The following is a 23,106-nucleotide window of genomic DNA, read 5'->3' as shown; positions in this document are numbered from 1 at the left end:
TACAGAGAACAGACTGATAGTTGACAGAGGGAAGGAGGTCAGAGGGTTGGGTGAGAAAGGTGAAGGGATTGAGAAGTACAAATTGGTAGTTACAGAATAATCACAGAGAGGTAAATTACAGCATAGAGAGTATAGTCAGTAAGATTTTAATAAGCTTATATGGGGCCAGGTGGGTACTTGAAATATTGGGGAACCACTCTGTAAAGTACATTTTCTAACCACTACACTGTACATCTGAAACATATAAAAAATAATATTGAATGTAAACTGTAATAGAAAAAAATGTTTAAATGGAAAAAGAGAATAAGTATCCTCAAATTAGGAAAAAATGTAAACTTTAAAATAGTTTATCTGTTTTCTATTTGTAGTTACTCTGAGTATACTTATGTATGTCATGAGAATACACACTCTGCTACTTACTAAAGAATTCTAAATATCAAAATCCTTACTGCTGTGATTGATTTCTGCCCTCAGGAAGATAGAAAGATAAGATTTAGCCTCAAAGCTGAAGAAGAAGTCTTCTCCTTTAGTCCTTGGGGGACAGAGGAACACAGATGGTAGCTGAGGGGCCTCATCAGGATTGCTGAAACATTTGCTCTCAGCCTATAAAGATTTGATGTTGAGTGTGTGTTATATGTAAAAGTGCACTTGTGTTGATGTGTATTCAGTTCATTCAAAAGTTATACGATTATCCCTGGCTGGTGTGGCTCACTGGGTTGGCGTGTTGTCCTGTAGACCAAAGGGTAATGGGTTCTATCCCCAGTTGGGGGGCATATGAAAGGCAACCAATTGGTGTTTCTCTTCTATATCAACATTTCTCTCTTTCTCTCTGACTCTCTCTTCCTTTTGCTCTTTCTAAAAACAATTTTTAAAAAATGTTCTCAGGACTTACATGTAGGGAGGGAAGATGGCGGAGGAGTGAAGGGAGGCTGTGCTTGCTTGCTCTCGAGATTGGTCTGTAGTTTCAGCTAATTTTGGAGAGCATCTCAGTTAACAGCTGGAAACTGGCAGGAGTTGAGCCTTGGCACTGCTGGTGGAAAAGGCAGCTGCCTCAGAGCGACCTGTCTGGTGAAGACTGTGGAGGACAAATGGGAGAGATGCGAGTTCTATCTTGCTTGGTTCCCTGGGTGGCGGCTGGCAGTGCACAAAGATTTTTCAATGCCCCTAGGCTCCCACTGAGAGGAGTCGGGGGTGGAGAACGAGGCTCTGCCCACTGGCAGAGCCAAGAGTGGGCCAGCTGGTGTTTGGCTCTGAGGGGCAATGAGCATCATATTTGTGTGTGTGTGTGTGTGTGTGTGTGTGTGTGTGTGTGTTGATGATTTTTGCAGATCAGGAAGGAAAGGCTAGGGATAGGATGAGATTCTTGAGGAGTTCATGCACAGGAACACACTTGCCACCTCCTCTCCCCACCCCAGGCCAGAGCATGGGGGCACCCCAGGTCCACCCGCCCTGGCATGCCACAGGCCCATGGCTGGCCCATCCCGCTTGACCTGAGCTGCAGCCAAAGGAGGGTAAAGTGAACTAGAGGCACTTTGGAAAAGCTTTGGTTGCTAATTTTAGAGAAAGAGCTGGGAGAGCAGTGGACAGGACCCCAGTGCAGACTCATCCCCAGTGCTATAGGAGAAATCCCTTAAACAGACTACTCCCCTCCAAGTGGCATCAGCCAGAGGCAGCAGCTCAACAACTGTCTGCAAGATGAGGTGGGTGGGGTGACTCTCAGTCAGCTAATTGGAGGGAAGGACCCACCAAAGAGTGACACAACAACAACCAAAATGAAAATACTACCAGAGTCAAAATAAAAGGCATAGAGGGCATCCCAAGACCATCAAGTTCTGGAGATCAAGGAACCTGCACCATTGAATCACACAGGATTCCTGCCACAGAAGGTCACACCACAAAGACAGGAAATAAAAGCAGATTAATCTAAGAAGCAGAAACAAATAAGAAGAGCCACCTAAAGTGGGGGAAATGAAGAAAGAACACCCCATCAAAAGGAAAAGAGGAATTCCAAGAAGAAGGAATAGATGAAATAGAGGCAAGCAAACTATCAGATATGGAATTCAAAACAATGGTAATGATGAAGCTCAATTAACTCAACAAACAAAGAAAACTACAGCGAACTCTAGGTGAATTACAGAGAACTCCAGGGGAACTACAAAGAACTTCAGGGAAGCTACAAGGAACTTACTGAGAACTATATTAGCATGAAAAAGGACAAGAAACTATCAATAAGAGCCAGGGAGAAATGGAGAATACAATTTATGAACTGAATAACACAGTAGAAGGAATCAAAAGCATGCTAAATTAAGCACAGGATCAGATCAGTGAGTTAAAAGACAATGTAGAAAAAAATTCCCAATAATGCAACAAAATGAAAAAAAGACTGAAAAAGAATGAAGAAGGTTTAAGAGATCTGCAGGACAATATGAAACATAATAATATCTGTATCACAGGGATACCAGGAGGAGAAGAAGAAGAGCAGGGATAGAAAACTTGATTGAAAAAGTAATGACAGAAACACAAGGAGGGGAAAAGTCTCATAAGTACATGAAGCACAGAGGGTCCCAATGAAGATGAACCCAAGGAGGCCCACTCCAAGGCACATAATAATTAAAATGGCGACATTCAAAGACAAAGAGAGAGTCCTAAAGGCAGCAAGAGAAAAACAGCTAATAACATACAAGGGAGCTCCAATGAGGCTATCAGCTGATTTCTCAACAGAAACACTACAAGCCAGAAGGGGAAGGCAAAAAATATTTCAAGCAATGGAAAACAAAGGCCTACAACCAAGACTGCTCCATCCAGCAAGGCTCTCTTTCAAAATGAAAGATGAAATAAGGAGTTTCTCAGACGAAGGAAGACCAAAAGAATACATCTCCACCAAACCTGCACTGCAAAAGATGCTAAAGAGAATGCTTTAAGAAGAAGAAGCAAAGGATGTGAACAAACACTTCTCCAAAGAGGACATACAGAGGGTCCAAAGACATATGAAAAAATGCTCAACATCACTAGCCATCAGAGAGATGCAAATAAAAACCACAATGAGATGCCACCTCACCAGTCAGAATGGCCATCATCAACAAATCAACAAACAACAAGTGCTGGTGAGGACGCGGAGAAAAGGAAACCCTAGTGCACTGTTGGTGGGAATGCAGACTGGTGCAGCCACTATGGAAAACAGTATGGAATTTCCCCCCAAAACTAAAAGTGGAACTGCCTTTTGATCCTGTGATTCCACTGCTATGATTATAGCTGAGGAATCCTGAAACACCAATTTTAAAGAAATGGTATGGGGTTGAGGGGGAGTAATGGGGGAAAACATGGGACAATTGTAATAGAAAAACAATAAATTTTTTAAAATGTCATCTGGTGAGGTTAATAAAAGTTATATAGTTAATTTTGCCTAAATAATTAATAGTAGAAAATGTAATTTATCAAGGCAGAAGAGGAAATATATTGTTTATATATTGTTTTTCCCCTCTGTTTTTTCAGGCTATCTTCTTAGTTGTTTTGCATTAACTTTCCACCATGTATCACCAGCTGCATCACAATCAAGACAGTAGCTTAGGATGTTCATGTATGTGTGATATAACATTACCTTTACATTGAGCCAAATAGAATACACTGGAAAAACCTTTGCATTTATACCTGGTTTCAAGTTCTCAAATTGTTACATTCTATTTTTTGACTCAGAGCACATAATTTAATAGGCTTAGACTTTAACCCCTAAATAATAAAATGAAGAGGATATCTGCCATGCCTATTTTAAAGGCAAAGCAACAGAACACATTCTGAAATTTAAAATATTGATGTGAATCTTGAATTTCCTACTATCTAATCATATATATTTTGGGCATATCAGCAAAATTTTCTAAGTCTCATCATTCTTATATGGCAAAATGTTAATAAATATATACATGTGGCAGAAGCTTTACTAACATTAAAAAAGTTGCAGACATAAAAATAGAATAAAATATTACCTTTAGTGACAACATGGATAGACCTAGAGGATATCAGGCTAAGTGAAATAAATCAAACAAAAAAAAGACAAATACCATATGATTTCACTTATATGTGGAGTCTAAAGAATAAAATAATTGAACAAACAAAACAGAACCAGGCTCATAGATACAGAGTAAAGAATGATGGTGGCCAGATGGGAAAGGGGGTTGGAGGGATGGGTAAAAAAGGTGAAGGGATTGAGAAATACAAATGGGTAGTTACACGGTAGTCATGGGGATGTAAAGTACAGCATAGGAAATATAGTCAATAATATCATAATAGCTATGTATGGTGCCAGAAGGGGTACTTGATCTTGGGGGGGACACTTTATAAATTATATAATTGTCTAACCACTGTGCTGTACATCTTAAACTAATTAAAATAATATTGAATGTCAGCTGTGATTGGAAAATAAAATTTTACAAAGAAAGATTAAATAACTTAATGAAAGTGAAAGTGTATATAGCACAAGGCTTCACACTAGTGAACCCTTAAAAAAGTTGATTTAATTAATTTATCCTCATTTAGGAATGTATCAAATACTAAAATAGATAATTATTTGAAAGCATTTTATAATGTAAAAGTAATATATTTATTATAAAATGACATATTCTTAAATAACTACATTAGAATAATTACCTTTCCATAGATTATTTAGTGAATATGTTCTTTTAGTCTATAGTTGTTAATAGTATTAAGGGTTGGCTAAGCTTTGGACAAATAATATCTTACATGAATTACTGTCTTTTCAAAAATATGATTGGTTATTTTAACATAACAAATATCATAATGAGTTTGACCTGAAATTTTTTTTCTAGTACACAATTATTCATGTGATCATATAAAGCTTATTTATTTGTGCTCCAACACCAAATGGAGAGATACTGAATGTGATTTCATATTCATAATCAAAGATTCTCAGGTGACTTGGGAACCTTTTCAAGCCAAATGAAAAAATTAGATCAGTTTCTCTTTTATTCTCTTAGTAAGTTTATGCCAAACATCTATGATAAAATATGCAGTGTCATCTTTCTCAAGGGGAGATTTAAGAAGAGAACTATGTACCACACAAAAGGCAAGGATTGTTCCTTTTTAGATTAATTGAAAGTTTAATTATTTTAAATAAAAAATATTTAAGACATTACTTCCTTAAAGGATTTCTATGGTGATTTCTCTTAACAATGAAAAATTATTTTATAATGTAAGGGCTTTCCACTTTCCAGGGGACTATTTTAACATTAGATTTTCAAAAATAAAACCTTTTATTTATTTCTTAATGTAAGATAGAAATACTCGAAGAATAATTTATAAATGTTGACTGTTTATAGTTCTTCCCTGGTGTTCTTTCAAAAATCAATTAATTTTTTTACAATTAAAGTAAATGTCACAGTATAACAAGATGTGGAATTATATATCTATGAGCAAAATGTAAATATTCTTTCTAAATACCTAAAATATGATTAGGAATACTATAGTTATGGAAACAAGAATGAAGAAGAGATCAATTACCTTTTATGGAATAAGGAACAAGAGAAGTTCAGAGAAGGCAAGAGAGACCTGTATTTAATGTGGAAGCTAATTTAATCTGGGCCTTGAAGAATGGAGCAAACTTGGATCAGTGTTATGAGGTGAGATAATAACTTATATTGACAAAATAATACAAAATGTTAGACATATATGTATATATATATATATATGAAGTTTGGTGAGTAATAAACACATCACTTTGACTTAACCAATGATTCATACTAATGAAATAAAGAAAGGCAATGCAAAAATCCTGAACAAAATACTAGCAAATTGAATACAACAATACAGTAAAACAATAATACATCTCAATTAAGTGGGGTTCATTCCAAGGACACTAGGATGGTTCAACATATGCAAATCGATCAATGTAAATACTACATTAACAAAATATAAAAATTATATGATATTATTAATAGATGCAGAAAAACATTTCATAAAATATAACATCCATTTATATTAAAATGCTTAATAAAATAGGTATAGAAGGAAATTACCCCAGGATAATAAAGACCATATATGGCAAATCATTAACTAATGTCATACTCAATGGTGAAAAAGTGAAAGTTTTTCCTCTAAAAACAAGAACAAGACAAGGATGTCCACTGTCACAACTCTTATTTAACATGGTTCTGGAAATCCTAGCCAGAGCAATCAGGCAAGAGAAAGAAGTAAAAGGCATCCACATTGGGAATGAAGAAGTAAAAGTGTCACTTTCTGGAGATGACATAATTATTCATATAGAAAGCCCTAAAGACTTCCCCTTCCAAAATTATTGGAAACAATGAACAGATACAATAAAGTTGCAGGATACAAAAAATAATGTACAAAGACCCATTGCATTCCTATGCACTAACAATGAAATTTCAGAAAAAGAAATGAAAAAAGTAATTGCTTTCCAATTGTAACAAAAAGAACAAAATGCCTAGGAATAAACCTAACAAAGGATCTGAATGACCTACATACTGAAAACTGCAAAGCTTTATCAAAGAATATTGAAAAAGACACAATGAAATGCAAAGATATTCTGTGTTCATGGATTGGATGGCTCAATGTAGCTAAAATTACCATATTACCCAAAGCAATATACCGATTTAATGCAATCTCCATCAAAATCCCAATGACAGTTTTTAAAGAAATGAAACAAAAAATCATCAGTTTGTACAGAATCAGAAAAGCAATCCTGAGAAAAAGGAATGAAGCAGGAATTATAGACTACCTGACTTCAAATTATACCACAAAGCAACGATAATCAAAATAGCTACATATAGCAGAAAAACAAACATAAAGAACAATGGAACCCAATTGAGAGCCAGAAAATAAAGCCACATGTGTATGGCTAAATAATTTTCAAAAAAGGAGCTAAAAACATACAATGGAGAAAAGAAGGCCTCTTCAATAAATGATGCTGGGAAAATTGGAAAGCCAAATGCAAAACAATGAAACTAGATTTCTGTTCGTCCTCACATAAAAAAAATTAACTCAAGTGGATCAAAGACTTAAATATAAGACCTGAAATAATAAATTACATAGAAGAAAATATAGGTACTAAACTTACGGACCTTGGTCTTAGAGATTTTATGAATTTGAACAAAAATGCAAAAGAAGAAAATGTAAATATAAATGAATGAAACTATTCAAACTAAAAAGCTTCTGCATAGCAAAAGAAACTTCCAACAAAACGAAGTCAACCAACAGAATGGGGGAAGGTATTTGCAAACAACAGCTCCAATGTATATGTAAAATATATATAAAGAACTCATACAACTCAACAAAATATACAAAGAATTCATACAACTGAACACCAAACAAACAACCCAATTAAAAATTGAGCAGGAAATGTGAACAGACACTTATCCCAAGAAGACATACAAATGACCAACAGATGTATGAAAATATGCTCAACTTCACTAGCTATTAGGGAAATGCAAATCAAAACTACACTGAGATACCACCTCACAGCTGTTAGAATGGCTGTTATCAATAAGACAAGTAATAACAAGTGTTGCAGAGGTTGTGGGTTAAAAGGTACCCTCATTCACTGTTTGTGGGAATGTAAACTGGTATAGCCACTGTGGAAAACAGGATGGAGGTTTCTCAAAAATTAAGAATAGAGTTACCATATGATCAAGGAACCTCTCTTCTGAGTGTCCACACAAAATATTTGAAAACATTTTTTTATCAAAGATATATGCATCCCTATGTTTGTTGTGGCATTATTCATGATGGCCAAGACATGGAAAAACCAAAATGTCCTTCAATAGATGATTAAATAAAGAAGATGTGGTACATATATAGTTGTACAATGTAATACTACTCAGCTGTAAGAAAAGATGAAATACTGCTGTTTGCAACAACATGGATGGGCTTTGAGAATATCATGCTAAGCAAAATAAGGCAGAAAAAGTTAAGAACCATATGATTTCACTCATATGTGGGATATAAAACTGAAATAACAAATAAACAAACAAGAAAAACAAAAATTCATAGATACCAAAAACAGTATGGTAGTTACTGGAGAAAATGGGCAAGGGTAAAAGGTAAAGAAGATCAAATACAGGGTGACGGATGATGATTTGACTTTGAGTGATGGGCACAAAATGCAATATGAATATCATGTATCATAGGAATGTACATTTGAAACCAATATAATCTTATTAACTAATATCTCCCCAATAAATGTAATAAAAAGAAAAAATGGAAAATAAAAAGAATACAACGCCAGAAAGAAGAAAATACGATCAGGTAATTGGACAGCCTTAACTCCTAAGCAAATGTAAATTAATTTTATAGAATAAGCAATATATTCCCATTGTAACATACAGTTATAGAATGATAGCACTCTAGAATGCACATAGAATAATTACTAAGTAAATGCCTTTTAATTACATCATTTTTAGAATATGTAGATATAAATATCCCTTTGGACTAAATAAAAACTGACTGAAAGCTAATTACAGGTGTGATATCCTACCATTTTCACAGTTCTGCTACCACTCGAGGGTAAAGGATTCTATGAGATATATTCACCAGCAGACAGGAATCTTGGGGCTGTCTTAGATATCTGCCTACTACACTGACCTAACCTTACAACTTTAAAGTATTATATAACAGGTACAATACTTAGGTCAGCAGATTAGGATTTAAAATAAAGTAAAAAACAAACACAATATAAACAAGTAAGTATTTCAACTTTAGTTACATGAATGTTAAGGATAATTGTCTTATTTTTCACATTATTTTGAAATGTCTTGATATGTTCAATAAAAGTTGCTAAAGAACTACCCATTTCTATTTCATTGAAAATCATATTGATTATAGATATGCTTCTCCAGATAATTACTTTAAAATACAATTTAAACTAGCAATGTTGTAAAAACATTAGAATAATAAGAAAAGAAAAAAAGGTAACCTCAACCCCAGGTCTGTCCATGGTGTCTCCCAGATGTCCCCGACTATTGCCTGGATAGCTGGCTCATAATGTCCATCCTCTAACCTGCTCCTCCCAGCCCCCAAATGCTATCCTCTATCATGTCCAGCCAGTGCATTTATTTGCTTTATCTCTGATTCCAGCTTATTAACCATATTAATTTCTGCTGCGTGTCATTATGTTCCCCCTGGCTGGTTTGGCTCAGTGGATTGAGCGTCGGCCTGCGAGCTAAGTGTCGCTGGTTCGATCTTCCAGTCAGGGCACATCAGAGAAGGAAAACTCTGATTCCAAAAAACCTCCGCTGCCTTGCGGCATACCTCTTCAGGGGAAAGGCTAAGGAGAAGGGAGACTCTGACTCCAAACCTCCGCTGCCTTGCGGCATACCTCCTCAGGGGAAAGGCTAAGGGAGTAAACCCCGACAGAAAATCCGGAGCCGGAGTCCCTAAGGCGGTTTGACGTTGTAGTCAACACCGGCAACTCCTGCGGCGCACCTGAAGCCAAGCTGTACTGACTCCGTCTTTCCCCTTGGATCCTTCAGCTGCGAAGAGAGGGGGGGTCTGCTGCATGGGCAACAACTGGCCCTCCATATCACCCTGCCCAGGCTTTGTGGCTTCACTGGAGAGGACACTCCAGCGTCATCGCAAGATGTCGACTTAACACGGGAGGAGACAGTTACCGGTTATAAGCTCATCCGATTGGCGAAGGAAACGAGCGCCAGGGGTCTCCTCTGACGGTGGGAGAGGTCATCGCACCTCACTGGACAGCTACCGCCCGCCTCAAGCTGGGCAGCCCCCAGACAATTAGGTGCCGTCTCGCCATGGCTCACCTGCCCCACTGGGTGTGTGGGGATCAGAGAGGCGTCTCTTGAAAAGTGGGCCACAAAACACTCGCACCAGGCAATTCCAAGCAAACAACAAGAAAGAAGCCTCCATCTCTTCGCCTCGCTAGCTGGAACATCAGGACCATGTGTCCTGGACTTACTGCAGACCTTCCGTGGATCAATGGTGCCAGGAAAACCGCCGTCATCGACAGGGAACTGGCACGACTAAACATCGACATTGCGGCTCTACAGGAGACCCGGTTGGCTGACAACGGAACTATCAGAGAAACCAACTACACCTTCTACTGGCAAGGGAAGTCTCCGGACCAACCAAGACAGCACGGTGTTGGGTTCGCTGTGAAGAACACGCTTGTTAACTCCATAGAGCCACCCACAGGAGGCACAGAGAGATTACTTACCCTCCGATTGTCAACAACTTTCGGCCCAGTCAGCATTCTTAGCGCGTATGCCCCAACCCTCTGCGCCACCACCGAAGAGAAAGAACAGTTCTACCATGCACTGGACGAAGCGTTATCCAAGATCCCCAGAAGTAACGCTCTTTATCTCCTTGGAGACTTCAACGCAAGAGTAGGAGCCGACCACATGGCCTGGCCCACCTGCCTCGGAAACTTTGGGAGAGGAAAGATCAATGAGAATGGTCAGTGACTGCTTGAGCTTTTGTGTCACCACGGCCTGTGCGTGACAAACACATTCTTCAAGTGCAAAGAGATCCACCAGGTGTCATGGAGGCACCCCCGCTCCCGCCACTGGCACCAGCTTGACCTCGTCATCACCAGAAGAACGGATATTGGCAGCACCCTCCTCACCCGCAGCTACCACAGTGCAGACTGCGACACGGACCATGCCCTCGTGGTAAGCAAGGTGCGCATAATGCCGAAGAGGTTGCACCACTCCAAGATGAAGGGTCGCCCACGCATCAACACCAGTTGTGCCAGCAACCCAGTTAAGACCCAGCAATTCATCAACAGGATGGAAGATGCACTTGGCGAGGGAATGGCGGCAGATGACATTATCGAATCCAATTGGCCACGTCTCCGCGACGCCATATACAACTCTGCCATTATTGCTTACGGGAAGAAAGAGCGGAAGAATGCTGACTGGTACGAGGCTCACTGGGAAGAAATGGAACCCGTGATCGAGGCTAAGAGGAAGGCCCTACTGGCTTACAAGGCCACGCCCACTCCCAGTACACTTCAAGCTCTACGGGCTGCCAGGAACAAAGTCCAGAAGACCGCCCGCCACTGTGCCAACACCTATTGGCTAAACCTGTGCAGAACCATCCAGGAAGCCGCCGATATAGGCAACGCATGAGGAATGTATGAGGGTATCAAGAAGGCAACAGGCCCAATCCCCTCCAAGATCGCCCCCCTTAAGTCCAAGACAGGTGAGGTCATCACTGACCAGGAACAGCAAATGCGGCGGTGGACCGAGCACTACCTTGAGCTGTACGCAACGAAGAACACTGTAACAGACACTGCTCTTAACGCCATCCCAGACCTACCAGTCATGGAGGAGCTAGACACCCCACCTACTGCGGCAGAGCTCGGCAAAGCCATCGACCACCTCGCTTGCGGGAAAGCACCAGGAAGTGACGGAATCCCTCCAGAAATCCTAAAGAGCGGGAAACCAGTCCTGCTACAGCCGCTTCACCATCTACTCTGTCTCTGCTGGAAGGAGGGTTACATCCCCCAGGATATGAGAGACGCCAACATTATCACCATGTACAAGAACAAAGGAGACTGCAGTGACTGCAACAACTACCGGGGCATCTCTCTCCTCAGCGTCGTCGGCAAAGTATTCGCCCGGGTCGCTCTTGCCCTCCTGCAGACCCTTGCTTCCCGCGTCTACCCAGAGTCCCAGTGTGGCTTCAGAGCTGGCCGATCAACAGTGGACATGATCTTCTCCCTACGCCAGCTGCAGGAGAAGTGTCACGAGCAGCATAAACCACTCTACTTCGCCTTTATCGACCTCACGAAGGCGTTTGATCTGGTCAGTCGAAGCGGACTCTTCAGCTGCTACGGAAGTTTGGCTGTCCACCACATCTGCTTGCTGTGGTCATGTCCTTTCACGACAACATGCACAGCACGGTGTCCTACAACGGCGCAACCTCTGAGGCCTTCCCAGTCAGCAGCGGAGTAAAGCAGGGCTGCGTCCTCGCGCCTACGCTGTTCGGAATCTTCTTCTCCATGCTCCTCCAATACGCCTTTAAGGACTGCAGCGAGGGTGTCTTCATTCACACCAGATCCGATGGCAAGCTCTACAACCTGGCCCATCTACGAGCCAAGGCCAAAGTCAAAGAGGTGCTCATCCGCGAGATGCTCTTCACCGACGACGCAGCCTTGACATCACACTCCGAAGAGGGACTCCAGCAGCTAGTCACTTGCCTTTCCCACGCATGCAAGGAGTTCGGACTAGCCATCAGCCTGACGAAGACGAACGTTATGGCTCAAGGCACGGGGACTCCCCCATGCATCACCATCGACGGATACACCCTGGAGGTTGTCAACGACTTCACTTACCTCGGGTCCACCATCTCGAGCTCTCTGTCAGTTGACTTGGAGGTCAACCGGAGAATCTCCAGGGCAGCCACAGTTATGGCCAAACTGAACCGGCGAGCGTGGAACAATTCCAGCCTCACTGAGAAAACCAGACTGCGCATCTACCAAGCCTGCGTACTCAGCACTCTCCTCTATGGCAGCGAGACGTGGACCACCTACGCAAGGCACGAAAGGAAACTCAACAGCTTCCACATGAGGTGCCTGCGACGCGTCCTGCATGTCGCCTGGCAGGATAAGGTTCCCAACACCGAGGTGCTGAAGCGAGCCAACATGAGCAGTTTGCATGCAGTTCTTAGTGAGAGACGCCTCAGGTGGCTCGGCCATGTCAAAAGAATGGATGCAGGCCGTATTCCCAAAGACCTCCTCTACGGCGAGCTAGCAGAAGGCCAGAGGATGACAGGGCGCCCAAAACTGCGGTTCAAAGACATCTGCAAAAAGGAAATGACACAATGCTCCATCAATCTCAACACATGGGAAGTTCAAGCAGACGACCGCCTAGCCTGGAGGCTCACGGTCAGACAAGGTACGTCACGCGCAGAGGCTGCGCGCAACGAGGAGGCGGTCCAGAAAAGATCGAGGCGGAAGCAGCGTCAACAGCAGCAACAACAGCCATCTGCCTTCACCTGTAACAAGTGCGGCAGGGATTGTCACTCCCGAGTCGGACTGCACAGCCATTCTCGGCGGTGCAGATAGACTCTCAAGAAGCTATGCCATCGTCTCTCGAGACGGACGGCTGCCGATGATGAGATATAAATTTAAAAGTTTCAAAATTTTCCTCTTGCCTTAATGTCAAGGTATATTACATAAAATAATTTTAGTAATAATATGAATAATAATTATCAAGTGTATATAGAAGTTTAGACACTCTTCTAAATGCTATTAATATATTATGTTTATTTCTTAAAATTCTTTTTCAGAGATGAGAAAATGGCTTTATGTTTCTCATTTTTTTCTCCCTGTACTCCAGTGCAGATATGAGATTTATGTCATTTATATTTTCTAAAATACAAAAAAATTAAATATTCAACTTTAATTTTTCTCTCTATAATTTGAGATTAAAAACGATTATTTTGTTACTTATTGTTGAAAGGTCATCTTTACAGTAAAAAGGACTTTATTTTAACTGTGTTTATTACTCAAAAGTATTAGGTATAGTATGGTAGAGAACAAACCACCAACCATCAATTTAAAAAATCTCAATAATTTTGAATAATTGCTGCCTCCTTTCTTTTTTCCTTTGGTTAAAAGAAAAATATATTACTCATATTAAAATTGAATAAAACCTTTACATTTCTTACCATAAGATAACAAAAAAACTCTGCTAGGGTAAAAATATGTCATTCACTGTCTTATTGCAACATATTTTAAGATTCTAATCTATTTCAAGGTCTTCTTTATGTAAATTTGGGTACAGCAAAAATAACCTGTAACATCATTGAATTCAATTGCTTTAATGTCTTTACTAAAATAAATGCCTATGAATGATGTATTAAGTGAATATGAGTATCTCTGACATCTTATCCCTGAATTTTTAAAAATATTTTAATCAAAGCAACAACTATGCCAGTGGTTAATCTCAGATGGCTACTTGAGAAAATATCTTCTATGGTACATAGACCTTTCAGTAATTCACACAAAAAATTCATTGCTTTTGTATTTCATTATTGAAATAGAAATATTTGTACTTCTCAACTGTGTATGTTGATTGTATAAATATTTCTTTAAATATTCATTTGTTTTCTACAAATATACTCCTATATAGAAAATGCATGTGGTTCAATGATAGCCACATTGATCTCTATGTAAATTTCAGATTACTTTAACCACTAAAGGAGAAACAATATTTACTCAATACTATGCCATTTTTTGGTTTTTGTTTTCTATTAAGAAATCATATGTTTCCAAATATTTACCATTAAATATAGTAAATTTTATTGAAGTTTTATTAAAATTATTGCACAGTTTTCAGTATTAGAAAACATTTATGAATGTTTTCTATTTTGGATATTTACTGTTTGAATAATTAGAGCACAATGCTTTTATAATTAGTATCTCAACATATTCTATATGTACTCACAAAGCTCATAAGTATTTATAAATTCATATTTAATAAGGACTTCTTGAAAATTTTGAATGATTATGACTGGGTTTTTAACATCATTGATTAAGTCATTTTTATTGTTATCTAACAATCTGGCTGATGAAGAACATGCAGTAAGAATGGGAAAGGCAAGTCGTGTATTAATTGTTCAGTTGTTCTTTCATAAGAAGTATTATTTTCAACTTGCAGTTTCTTTGTAGAATTTTTTTTTTAAGCCACTGGTCCATTTGCTGAGAATATTTAGTTCAAATCACATTGTAAAACCCCTTATCTCATTAACCAGGTACCTGTGAACTATAACTGATGAATGAGTGTGCTACTGTCAACCTCTCTGCCATGAAGAATTTCTATATTTCCTAAAAATTCACCTGGCCATAGGTGCAGTGGAACTATCTTTCCTTTAACAAAGGTGGGCATCGGTGTCAATTCATACACTATTAAGTAGTAAAGCCTAGCATCATCATCATCATTATTATTATTTTAAATATGTTTTATTGATTATGCTGTTACAGTTGTCCCAATTTCCCTTCCCTCTGCTTCCCTCCATCCGGTGGCCCCCCTCCCTCCAGTTGTCCCCCCCTTTTAGTCCATGTCCATTGGTTGTGCATATAGTTCTTCCCAACCTCTTCCTGTCTACTCCATCCCCTCCTACTATGCTTCTTAATTTCTATACCATCTCCCTCCCTCTCCCCCTTCCCCCTCCCTGCTGACCTTCCCCCAGTATGTTCCCCATACCTATAGTTCTTTTTCCACTCACATTGCCTATTTAGTTTGCCTTTGTTTCGATTTCCTAGCTTCTGTTGTTGGATCTTGTGATGCAGTTTTCATTTTAATGTTCATAGTTTTGATCTGCCTTCTTCTAAAACAGTCCCTTTAACATCTCATATAATAGTGGTTTGGATCTAATGAACTCCTTCAGTTTTATTTTGTCCTGGAAACACTTTCTCTGCCCTTCTATTCTGAATGACAATTTCACTGGATAGAATATTTGTGGTTGTAGGTTTTTGATTTTCATTACTTTGAATATTTCTTGCCAGTCCCTTCTTGCCTGCAGGGTCTCCCTTGAGAAGTCAGCTGATAGTCTAATTGGGACCCCTTTGTACATGATTCTATTCTTCTCTCTTGCTGCTTTTAAGATTCTCTCTTTAGCTTCGATTTTTTTTCAGATTTAATGTGTTTAATTGATTAAAATATTACATTTGTGCCAATTTCCCTTCCCTCTGCTCCCCTCCACCCGGTGGCCCCCCTCCCTCCAGTTGTCCCCCGCTTTTAGATTATGTCCATTAGTTGTGCATACAGTTCCTCCCAACCTCTCTCCATCTATTCCATTCCCTCCTACCTTGATCCCCAATTCCTATATCATCTCCCTACCTTTCCCCATTCCCCCTCCCTGTTGACCTCCCCCCAATATGCTTCCCGTACCCACAGTTCCTTTTCCACTCTCGTTGCCTATTTAGTTTGCCTTTGTTTCATCTCCCTAGCTTCTGCTTTTTAAACCAGTCCCTTTAACATCTCATATAACAGTGGTTTGGATCTAATGAACTCTTTCAGTTTTATTTTGTCCTGGAAACACTTTCTCTGTCCTTCTATTCTGAATGACAATTTCGCTGGATAGAGTATTCGTGGTTGTAGGTTTTGGATTTTCATTACTTTGAATATTTCTTGCCAGTCCCTTCTTGCCTGTAGGGTTTCCCTTGAGAAGTCTGCTGATAGTCTAATTGGGACCCCTTTGTACATAATTCTTTTCTTCTCTCTTGCTGCTTTTAAGATTCTCTCTTTATCTTTAATTTTTGACATTTTGATTATAATGTGTCTTGGAGTGGTTCTCCCTGGGTCCAGTCTCTTGGGAACTCTCCTTGCTTCCTGGACCTGCAAGTCTATTCCCTTCCCCAAGTCTGGGAAGTTCTCCTTTATTATATTTTCACTCAATTTTTCAAGTTCTAGTTCATCTTCCTCATTCTCTGGCAAACCAATGATTCTTATGTTGGGCCTTTTATAGCTGTCCCAGAGGTTTCTGATCCTCTCATTGTTGCTTCCCATTTCCTCTCGCTGCATTGGTTGACTGCTTGTTCCTTCTCCATATTCCAGTTTGTTGAAATGAACTCTGGATTTTTGTTCCTCACCATCTGTCTCGTATGCGGTTTTGTTCCTTTCGTTATGAAAGTTTTTCGCTTCTTTCTTATCTTTTTCCTGCTCTTTTGTGAATTCTGTAAGCCACCTGATAACAATGGCCCAGAACTGAGCCTCTGACAGGTTTCTTATCTGTTCATCTGTCAGGTTCTCTATCTGTTGCCTGGTGAGCTGTGTCACCGGGATTTCTATAGTTGTCTGCCACATTTTGACAGATGCGTTTTGTTTTCTTGGGCCGGCTGTCGGGGGCAGTGCCTGTGTACGCGTCACAAGTCAGCGACCGGCGCCTCTCCGCGACCTATTTCGCAGCCCTGTGGTGCTTTCTTTCTTTGGGGGCGGGGGTCCAAGATGGATTCACACAGTTATTCAGCTAGGAGACTGGGATCCGTCCTCCCGCCCCCTGGGCCTCACTGTTCAAGGCGATGCGGTGGCCGCTCTCCCCAGCGCTGGGGTCGCGCACTGCCAAGGGCTTGACTGCCGCCGGGATTTTTTGCCGCCCCGCTGCTCCGCAAACAGCTTTGCCCTCTTTAACTCTTACCTGCCCAAATGGCACCGCTGGTTTATAACTTCATATGTTGGGCTTCCGTGTAGTTTTATTTTCTGGAATTTCTAGTTATCCTTTGTTTTGAAGTAGTTGTATTCCTCTCTAGTTATAGAGGGAGACCTAGCGTGTCCGTCTAAGCCTCCATCTTGGCCGGAAGTCCTATCTTCAATTTTTAACAATTTGATTATAATGTATCTTGGAGTGGTTCTCCCTGGGTCCAGTTTTTCTGGAACTCTCTGTGCTTCCTGGACCTGTAAGTCTATTTCCTTCCCCAAGTTTGGGAAGTTCTGCTTTATTATTTTTCACATAATTTTTCAATTTCTAGTTCTTCTTTTTTGCTCTCTGACAATCCTGTAATCTGAATATTCTATCTCTTATAGCTGTCCCAGAAGTTTCTGATCCTCTCCTCACTTTTCTTACCTTCTGTTTCCTCTCTCTGCACTGGTTGACTGTTTGTTCCTTCTCTATGTTCTGGTTTGTTGATTTGATCTCTGGATTTTATTTCCTCACCACTTGTCTCATATGTGTTTTCATTCTTTTCAGTATGAGTGGTTTTCTTGCTTTCCCTGTCCTGTTCCAAATCTTTTGTTAATTCTGTAAGCCACCTTATAACAATAGCTCTGAACTGAGCCTCTGACAGGTTTCTTATTTGTTTGTCTGTCAGGTTCTTCATCTGCTGCTTGGTGAGCTGCGTCACTGGGATTTCAATTGTTGTATCCATTTTGACAGATTTGTGTTTTGCTTTGCTTCCTGGGCAGGCTGTGGGGGGCAGAGCCCTCTGTACTCATCACTACCCAGTGACCAACGGTGATGACCGATGGTTATCCTGACCTTTTTTGCCACACTGTGGTGCTTTGAGTAGGGGCGGGGGTCCAAGATGGATTCCTGCCATTATTCTCCGCTGGGAGACTGGGATCTAGCCCCCTGCCCTCTGGGCCTCTCTGTCCAAGGCATTGGGGGGGCCTGCCTTTCCCTGCATTGGGGACGCAAGCTGCCAGGGCTCGATTGTAGCCAGGATTGCTCCCCCTGCCACTCTCCCACTGCTACTGCAAACAGTCCCGCCCGACCTTTCCATCCGGTTCTGATTTCGCCCCTCCTACCCATCCAGGCAAGCACCACTGGTTTATAACTTCATACGTTGGGCTTCCATGTAGTTTTATTTTCTGGAATTTCTAGTTATCTTTTGTTTTGAGGTAGTTGTATTCCTTTCTAGTTGTAGAGGGAAACCGAGCGTGTCCATCTAAGCCTCCATCTTGGCCGGATATCTCCATTATTATTTTTAAATAAAAGAAAACAAAAATTTAAATGTTAATGCAACATACTCTCCCTTTATTACAATTTTTTTGGTCCCTTGGATATTATAGTCCATGTTAAAGAGTCAGATTTACTTAATGAGAAGTGTGAACTGAAATTGAAACAGATTATCAGTGCAGGGAAATTAGAATGGAAGAGTATCAATGAGCTATGAAGATGACATGGAGGCCATAGTGACATATTCCATGATCAGTGTGGATCCCTAAAAACAATTTCCTTAGTTCAGTTTTATAACTCATCCACAAAATACCTCATGGATATGGCCTATGGTTTTATCATTTTAAATTTAAATTATCTCATTTGTTTAGTTTTTAACTACTAGGTCACTTTTCCTTTATTTAATTGGAAGCATTTATTTATTCATCCTTCTAAAAAATATTTATTAAGTGTAATATGTGTAGCAGGTATTCTTTTCTTCTACATACTAGAAATTCATACAACATCAAGCAGTTTAAACAAAAATCTCTTTCTTGTGGAGTTTATCTTCATCACTGATAATCTTCTCATCTTACCAGACACTGTGCTCATTTCTAGGAATAAAACAAATAAACGGTTGAGGTCCTCAGAGCCTCACATTTTAGTTGGGAACTGAAAAATAAAAATAGTTAAAGTGACAGAGTAAGAAATCAATAGAGTAAGTCAGATTTTCATATTGTCTATTATATGATAAAGGGAATTATATATCTCTTACTGAAAATTTAAGTGGCTGATACACTACCTGAAGGGTGAATAATTGCACAAGGAATTGAGGTGCCTTGTTAACTAAGGTAGTTAACAAAATCATGGTAGGTAAACTAAATAGGCTTTCTTATATACATAATACTTTATCTAAATTTTAAATTACTGTTATTGACATCTTGAAGTTTTTTCTTAATGCTAAGTTACACACATTTTCACAGCATTGTTAAAATAATTTTTAAAAATGTCTCAGAATACACTAAGAAGTTACAAAGCCTAAAATGATATAGTGTGATTGATGCATATATAGTAAAAGAGTATTGATTAGGTCTTAATACAATTAATAAAAGTTCCTTAAAAGCTGTTTCAATTCCAGCAAAATACTTCATTTAAAAGGGCATAAAGAAAAAGGAAACTGAGCTTAAACAAGAATATATTGTGAAAATGCAATATTCTTCAAAATTTCTCAAAATAATATCACTAGTTCTAATATTGGTAAAGAAGTTGAAATAACTAACAAGCATCACGAATAGCTGTGAATCCTTGAGATGATGTGCATTATTGCTAATGGCCACACTGCTCAGGAGAATGGATTCTGGGTGTGAAGAAGCTTTGACTGAGACCTGAATACTGAGTGTCAAAATGAAAGTGATATATAATTTTGCATGTAAAGGTGTGCTATTGAAATGGTAAAGAACACTTTGTATGTGTATACATATACATCATAGTGTTTGGGAAGCTGTTATTTCTCAAGACCTGTCATACCTTCAGTTGATCATAGAATTAAGTAAATACAGTATTTATGTAGAATTACTACTTTACTTCCTCTCTATTCAAAATGTAAAAAAAGAAACAGTAGGTAATTTTTGCTGAATTTTATACTCCTATAAGTTTAGATTGTTAATATAATTAAGTAGTCAAGTATTTTTCAAGTGCCACTCATTTCTTAGGAGCAATTTAAAATCCTGGACCTATCCATTTTCTGTTTTGTGAGCTTTGTGTAAAGTGATTGTGACCTGTGATAATTAAAATGACAAATAGTTACAGTATCATAAGTTCAGCAGTGAGTGACTGAGCCTTTCTGAATCATTCTGAAATAGTGTTTCCACAGAATAGAAAGAAAAAGAAATAAAAGGAAGTTCTGAAAAATTCATTTGAGGGGAAACCTTTTCTTGTTTTAGTTCCTTTTTTTAAAGAAAAAAATAATTTTAATGTATTTTAAAGCCGTTATAACTTTTAAATGAATGGATATTTCAATATTGTTTTGTGAGCATAGCATTTGCTATGTATTAAGTGATACTTAGTATGCCGTGGCCAGGTGGCTCAGTTGGTTAGAGCATCATCCTAATATGCCAAGTGTATGGGTTTGATCCCTGGTGAGGGCACAACCAATGAATGCATCAGTAAGTGGAACAACAAATTGATGTTTCTCTTTCTCTCTCTCTCTCTCTCTCTCTCTCTCTCTCTCTCCTTTATTCTTTCTCACCAAATCAAAAAATAAAAAATTTTAAAAAGTGATATTTAGTGTGCAAAATGAGAGAAAAAAGCCAATGGGTGAGAACTTAGGTCAGAACTGATACAGATTTTATCTATTCCTTTTCATGTTTTTTTTTTTTGTGTGTGAAAATGGTTTATTAGCATAAAAGGGGGAAATACTTTTTCATGTTTCTTATATTTTGATAGTATAAATTGAGATTTTGGAGCACATAAGAGAACCGCAGTGTGAAAACACAATCCATACTACTTGTAGCTCTTTTTGTGTGGAGAACCAGGCTTTACCTTAGAAAAGAAACCAGAACTTACATTATATATGTGATCATAGGATTTTCTATTCTTTTATAACACATCATATTTTGTCTTTAATGGTACTGTGGTTCTCATAGCACTCAGAGTAAAAGCCAATGTCCTTGCCACGGCCTACAATTGAAGTCTCTAAAATGGGGATATGAAACCAGGAGGTGAAATACTTGTATGCCAAAAACTACAAAACCTTGCTGGAAAAAATTAAAGAAGACACAAATAAATGGGAAAACATCCTGTGTTCCTGGATTGAAAAACATAATATTGTTAAGATGTTAACACTACCCAAAGTGATCTACAGATTCAATGCAGTGGACAGATAAATATCTCCAGCAGAATATTACTTGGTCTTAGAAAGAGAGGAAATTCTGACATAAGCTACAACATGGATGAACTTTGAAGACTTTATGCTAAGCGAAATAAGCCAGCCACCAAAGGTCAAATATTGTGTTATTTCATTTATACAAGGTACCTAAAGCAGTCATGTTCATAGAGGTAGAAAATAGAATGATGGTTGCCAGATACTGAGGGCAGAGGGAATGAAAGTTATTGTACAGAGTTTCAGTTTGGGAAGATGAAAAAGTCCTGGAGATGATGGTGGTAATGGCTGCCCACAGTGTGAATGTGCTGAAGGCCACAGGACTGTAGAATGAAACATGGTTAAAATGGTAAATTTTTAATGTATATTTTACCACAATAAAATAGTTTTTAAGATGGAATGTGTGTGCTCCTGGGGCACACATAATGTCTCTATGGGGCACATTGTACCAGATATATTTAAAGGAATAGTTTTAAGTCTTCAACTGCTGTGTTTTCTCTTTTCTAGAATTGATCTGCCTTGGAGCATCCCCACAAATAATCTAGTCTATCATCACCATTCATCTGTTTTCATGTGAGAGAGGAAACATCATTCACCCACCATAAATATTGTTATGGTGAATTGCCTTAAGGTATAAAAATCCCAACGGCACCAATTCAGAGTAAAATTCAAAATATTAGATTAATAAAATCTCCTTTAATTAAGGTACAATAACCCCTCAGTAAGGATTATTGTCTTTCCCTAAATAAGATGTTATTAAAAGGTATCCTAAAAAATTGGAATTATTGTAACAATATAATCAATAAAATATACTTAATAAAAAAATGTATCCTAAGTTTCAGTTATATGAGATGAAATATTCCTAGAGACAGTATAGTTCCTGTAGTTAAGAATGTTGTATCTATATTTAAAAATTTTCTTTCTCATATTGCTTTATATTTATTTATATCAGTTATCACTGACAAAGGTAATTTTAGATACACACATATCAACACACAATTTGTCTCCTGGTAGAATATAAATTGTATGCTGATTGTTTATCTCTATGTCACCTGTTATGTAGAAGCTGCATATAACATATGTGTTTAATGCAAGGATAAGGGAAAAGAAAAAAGAAGAGGGAGGGAGGAAGGGAAGAAAGAAAAGGGAGAAAAGAAGAAAAAAAGTTAAAAAAAAGGAAAGTAAAAATAAGAAAGAAGATGAAAAAAAATTCCTTTAAATATGAAAACCAAAAGGCATGAAAACATGTTTTATATCTTCAATCGAATGTGCTGTCCCTCTAGAAGCTCTGAGGTTCACTTTTACTTTAGTTGGTTATACAAGTGTATGGTAATGTTGCAGAATTCATAGTCACACAGCACTATTTCATATCTGAAATCTCCAACTTACTTTTCCCTGTCTCTTCCTTTTTATTTCTTCACTAGAATGTCTGCTCTCTGTCCCCACTGAAACCTTAAATCACGAAGGCCTGTGTGCATCATTCTTCCTGAAACTACTTAGGACCTCCACGACTCCTACTGATTACTCTCCACTCCTCAATGATTTCTCCCTCTCGTCTCTCTCCCTTGAAGCACGGATAGTCTCTATCTTTTAAATGATTACTGCATTATATGCAGTTCCTAATGTATTGTTTGCTGTTTCATTTATGTTGTTCTTAATCCCCTAAATATTTTGAGAGTTAGAGGTGGGCAGAGACCTGGCCTTCCATTTCTCATAGATGGAACACATAACAAAATAAAATAAAGATATCACATGTTTTATCCCTGCATTTGAAGTGAACTTACTCCAACACTTCTCCCCCCAATGCCCAACTTTTTTAGTTTCACCCTCCCCTCTGAATAATATCTTTTGTCCTCAGCCTT

The sequence above is a fragment of the Furipterus horrens genome, unplaced genomic scaffold (assembly GCF_987537825.1).
Source record: "Furipterus horrens unplaced genomic scaffold, mFurHor1.1.pri manual_scaffold_12, whole genome shotgun sequence".
In the NCBI taxonomy this organism is placed as follows: domain Eukaryota; kingdom Metazoa; phylum Chordata; class Mammalia; order Chiroptera; family Furipteridae; genus Furipterus; species Furipterus horrens.
This window is presented reverse-complemented; position numbering follows the sequence as displayed.